Raw genomic sequence first — 5,664 nt, 5'->3', positions numbered from 1 at the left:
TAGACTTCGTAAAACTATGCAAAAAAGCTCATTTGTTTTCTTCAGATGAAGCTGACGGAATTCTCTTTATATTAAGAAAGTGCTTCATATTTTCTCATCTATATATACATAAATCATTTTAAGGACTGTCGGGGTATCGGCATATAATCGTTTTGATATGGGTTTAATTCCACCAAACTACCTTGCATATCTCTCACGATAGCTAATTTTCTCACCAATTGTCATCAGTTTTTATCTATAAGGGAACCAGCGAAATATGTACTACTCAAAATTTTCGAAATTGTGTACAGCCGATATTCCGAGTAGTAAAACGATCCATTCAGACAATTATCATGAAAGCAGAACCGTAAAGCATGAGAAACTCGGAAAAGGGGAAGTCATCTTTGGAAACTATAACTTGCCATCCTACGGGGAATGGGCAGTTACCCACTTCACGCGCGCTCCAGCGTCCATGGATACGAAGGTGGTATGTGAAATCTGACTTTGTTACTGGAAAGTGGCAACTATCTTAGTATATACCAGGACCGGCGTGGTGTTGGCGGGAGTGAGATAGACCTCTAGAGACCGAGACAGACCTCTAGAGACCGAGACAGACCTCTAGAGACCTTAGTGCTTAGTGGGTAACTGGCTGAGTATTATTCCTGGACCTTCGTAGGCGTTTGCTTTCTTCAGTCTTAAAGGTAGCCTAGTGTTAGTTGTTGTTTTGCTTGTTCAAGGTTTAAGTTGAATTGGGGATGTTTTTGCATATTACTTTGGTTCGGTAGGTGATTGTCTGTGAAGAAACTGGTTGTTGATAGTTTGCCTTTATATTCGATCGTTTCTTGTTTTAAGTCCTTTAATATAGTTTCCCGAATAAGTTATGGGTGACGTTTTAGAATTTAATGAGGAGCAAAGGGTTTTTTGTGACTAGTTTTTAATTTTTTTTATGGTGCCTGGGAAGATTCTGACCACGTTGTATGTGAATAACTGTTATATGCAGGTATTGCAGAGTTTAATACTTTTACGTGAGTCATGCTCATGATTATCAATGGGTTATGATAAGTTATTAAAACTATTGCCCGTGAAAAAGCAGTAAAACGCTATGCCCAAACAATGTGAATAACTGTTATATGCAGGTATCGCGGAGTTTAATATTTTTACGGGATTCGTGCTCATGATTATCAATTGGTTATGATAAGTTATTAAAATTACTGCCCGTGAAAAAGCAGTAAAACTCTATGCCCAAACTTTGTAAAAATTAGTGTTAATGAATCCTAATATAATGACTTGGTTGCAATTTAAACAGGACTCAATTTCAGGTAAGAGTCGGAAGCTTCGAGTACACGAACTTCAAATCCCGCATAGGAGTTGGCTTGAACGACTGTGTAAACGACTGTGTTTTTGTTTTACGTTAGAAAAAGGCTAATACCTTCTACAGGTAAGACAGACCCGAAGTTTCATATTTTAAGTAAACTTGACTTTGGTTTTGGTTGGACTGCCAATTGTTTTGTATTTGTTAACGTTTGCCCTCTTAAGATTTTTTGGAATAGTTTTTTAATGCAGGACAGAGTTGAGTAAATTTTCTAATTAAATATTCTTAAGTATTTAGTTATTTAATGATCTATTCAATATAATCTATTCATTTTAAAGTTAAGTGAGTTTTTAAATTTGTCAGTGTTTCTAAAAATCGAAAGGGGCCACCTTTGTCAGGGTGGCCGGTGCTGCTCCGGCAAAGGTGGCCCAAGGTGCTGTATATGGTAGACAATGTCTACCATATACAGAGCCGCAAATTTTGGAGTGTGTTTTAGGGCGTGTTTGGAGTGTGTTTTAGGGCGTGTTTGGAGTGTGTTTTAGGGCGTGTTTGGAGTGTGTTTTAGGGCGTGTTTGGAGTGTGTTTTAGGGCGTGTTTGGAGTGTGTTTTAGGGCGTGTTTGGAGTGTGTTTTAGGGCGTGTTTGGAGTGTGTTTTAGGGCGTGTTTGGAGTGTGTTTTAGGGCGGGTTTGGAGTGTGTTTTAGGGCGGGTTTGTGTTTTTGGGCGGGTTTGGGAGTGTGTTTTAGGGCGGGTTTGGAGTGTGTTTTAGGGCGGGTTTGGAGTGTGTTTTAGGGCGGGTTTGGAGTGTGTTTTAGGGCGGGTTTGGAGTGTGTTTTAGGGCGGGTTTGGAGTGTGTTTTAGGGCGGGTTTGGAGTGTGTTTTAGGGCGGGTTTGGAGTGTTTTTAGGGCGGGTTTGGAGTGTGTTTTAGGGCGGGTTTGGAGTGTGTTTAGGGCGGGTTTGGAGTGTGTTTTAGGGCGGGTTTGGGTTTGACATTTTTTGGCATTAGCTAATTTTGGTTGTGATTTCAGTATTGGTTTCACTATTTTAGCATTGTAAAGTGGGGCGTTCATGCTATAACTTCAATGTATGTTGAGTTACCATACATAAGGTTCAAACCTGGTACTGTTACACAGTATTGATAGAAGGTAGGTTTTGCTTTTAATCTTGCCGTGGCTGGTGATGTGTTTGAGAAATGAAGGTTTTAGAGATGCATTATAAGTAGAGGGGTCTAGCGGTAAGGTGTAGGCCGTATGATTCAAGTTTACTTGAGGGTCTCTCTCTCTCTCTCTCTCTCTCTCTCTCTCTCTCTCTCTCTCTCTCTCTCTCTCTCTCTGCGCGCGCCCGCGCGCGTTCACACACACAACACAGGTACAATTTTTCCCTTTGGCCCAAGGGAGCATTCCTGCTACCAAGGCCTGAGATAGCCACTGGGCCACGTAATTTCACGTTTTCACTGCAGGGAATTAATATCCGTGGATCACGTTAAATTTAAACTTTTCTAATCGTCAAAACTTTGTAGCCAACGGATTTTTTAAGCTCGTCGGTAACATTTCGTCAACCTTCAAAATTCCTTTGAAATTTAAGGTTTCATAATGCTTTGTTTCGACCTATATGCTAACCATAAACACTGGACGTAACTTGAATACATTTCTTTGCTTGGGACGTATATGGGGAAACCTCGTAATATTTCTTATATTGTTTTATTGAATGTAAGGAATGTTTAGAGAAATTTGGAATCTTCATTTTTTAAGATACAGGGAGAGGCTTGATGTTGCATATTAATCTGAGAAAATGGGGTTTAGCTCGGTATTGCCAGATAATTTTAAGGTCTGCGTCTGAACTGGATCATTATTCCCAAGAGTAAGAACGTAAACTTTGACTTTTAAGTTTGATAAATTGGGCTTTTGTAGACCCAAATACAAAATTTTGCATTTGGACTAATCCATAATTTATCTTTGCTATTCCCTTGCTATTCCCAACAGACAACCTGAACGAGCCTTGCCAGTTCTAATATGGGCATCAGTCAACAATGTTCCCGATATGATTTATGCAGAAATTCGAGCAAGATTGGCGGTTCCAGACAACCTGCAGAGCCTTGCTAGTTTTAATTTGGGCATCGGTCAACATTGTTCCCGATGTGATTTATACAAGAATTATAGCAAGATCTGGCAGTTCACGACAACCTGTAGAGCCTTGCCAATTTTAATTTGGGCATTGGTCGACATTGTTCCCGATAGAATTTATACAAGAATTCTAGGAAGATTTGGCAGTTCCAGCTTCTAATCTAAAATTGTCATCAGATTCTTGCTTCGCCTGTGAGACGGATTAGTGAAACATCTGAATGTACTTAATGTGAACAGGAGTAATATATACTGACGTTTTTTCACTTTTAACCTTGATTTTATAACCTTGATTTTATAACCTAACATTACGGTATCTGAAGAAATGGCTAAGGATAGAGATGGATGATGCCAGAGACTCAAGTGGTATTAGAGTTGGTTCTTGTGCCATCTCGTTAGGTGAACTTCATTGCATAATTCTTGCAAAAATGTCTAGCCCATAGATGGATGAAAATGTCATATATACAGTATATTACTCTAATTTTATTTATAGCTGAGGGTATGGCCTTGAAAATAGAAGCCTCGAAAGTTTTACCCTAAAATTTGGTTACGTGACGTTTACCAATGTCAACTTTTGAAGTACACTAAAATTCTTACTCCTTCAAAGAATAAAACTTTCCCGAAAAAACTACCATCCCCTTGCATACTGATGTAAAGCTATGTGTTTACCACCCAATCTAAAATAAGCAGTACTTTATTCTTCCACCAAGGTTTGAATACCGAAGTGGTTACTGTAAAATTGTCAGAATTTACTGAGAGAAGTCTTACATTCTTTGTTGTAGGTTATTCTCTTGATTATGCAAGCATTCTCTGGGTTGAGTGTTTAGATACTTGTCTTTGGTTTAACCATAAACTTGTAAGGTATAAACAATAGACAATGATCCATGTAAGGCTGCGTCACGTAATGGACTACGTAATTTGTAGGAAACATTAAATTATCCAAGAAACCCGCTGGTTTTTCTTGCGTTAGGCTTGTAGGTAAACTTGACTGATAACGCAAGGGGCCATTTAACGTTGTTCCAGTAAAGGCTTTTACATCGTTGCCCTTTGTACAACTGGGCTTTCATAAGCAAAAATAGCTAATGCCTACGCTTGGGAGCTAGATTTTGTGCAGGGTAAAGATTGCTTAATTTAAAGACAACGAACTCTAATGCCAACAGAAAAAATTTAGTATTCTTCCTACAATGCAAGACTTCTATTTTGGATAGAATGGATATAGCCCTAGGTATGGATATAGTTTTAGGTCTTAATTCCTATGACCCTTATACAGTGTCATGAAACTTGTAAACTGAAGTGTAGAGCCCGTCCTCGTAGAGGGTAGAGCTGTCAGTGCACTTCATGTGGTGCAATGTAGGCGTTACTTGAGGTTCTTTGCAGCGTCCCTTCGTCCCCTAGCTGCAACATCTTTCATTCCTTTTACTGTACCGCCGTTCATATTCTTTCTTTCGTTTTACTGTTCCACCCTCTCCTAACAATTGACTCATAGTGTAACTGCGAAGTTTTCCTCCTGTTACACCTTTAAAACCTTTTCACTGTCAGTTTCCGTTTCAGCGCTGAATGGCATTAGTTGCCCCAGAGCCCGGACTCTTTGTCAGGGATAGGCTGTTGGCAATAAAATCTTTGCTCAGTTGTCAACACGGCTGTGTCTGGCCAGTCAAAGTCTGTGGTGCATGACGCGTATTAAGAACAGAAAATGACTGGCACTTTGTTCCTTCTTAGCTCCTTGGATCCACTTGAGAGTTAGCAGAGACCGCATTAGTTGCCATTATCTTTTTTGGTTCAAAAACTCTTCGGATTCCTTTTGGGATCATTTTCATAATATAAATTATAACTTTTACCGTGAAAATGGCAAGTAGAAAGTCTCGTACTTAAGAATCGAACTGTATCCTCGTTTGTTAATAAATAGGAAGAACTGAAAACCTTAAAAAAACCAACCTCACATCCTCCCCAATTGGTTTAAGTTTTTCAGGCTTACATTACATTACCATTATTAGTAGAAGTGGTGATAGTAAAGCGAAACGCTTTAGACTCTAGGGCGCCAACAGAGAACATTTCAGTGAGGAAAAAAAAAAAATCTAAATCAAGATATTGCTTGAAGATCGAGGAAAAATACATAATTTCATATAAACCATACGCACCGATTAAACACACACAATACATGTTAAACTCATGCATGGTTACTTTAGCAAACATTTAAAGTAGAAAATTATGAGAGTAATATTCCTTTAGATAAAATTATTTTCCAATGATAAA

The 5,664-nt window shown here is 38.9% G+C and overlaps 1 long non-coding RNA gene across 1 annotated transcript; it reads left to right on the top strand.

Annotated features, from left to right (window-relative positions):
* The first annotated feature begins 497 nt into the window (after nucleotides 1-497).
* Nucleotides 498-3,684, top strand: LOC136840913 (uncharacterized). Its single transcript, XR_010853780.1, has 3 exons — nucleotides 498-680; nucleotides 1,299-1,417; nucleotides 3,274-3,684. It is a non-coding gene; the product is annotated as an uncharacterized lncRNA (long non-coding RNA).
* The last annotated feature ends 1,980 nt before the right edge of the window (nucleotides 3,685-5,664 follow it).

Source organism: Macrobrachium rosenbergii, chromosome 8 (genome assembly GCF_040412425.1).
Source record: "Macrobrachium rosenbergii isolate ZJJX-2024 chromosome 8, ASM4041242v1, whole genome shotgun sequence".
Taxonomy (NCBI): Eukaryota; Metazoa; Arthropoda; class Malacostraca; order Decapoda; family Palaemonidae; genus Macrobrachium; species Macrobrachium rosenbergii.
The sequence above is the reverse complement of the archived record's forward strand: the minus strand, read 5'-3'. Positions and strand labels throughout refer to the sequence as shown.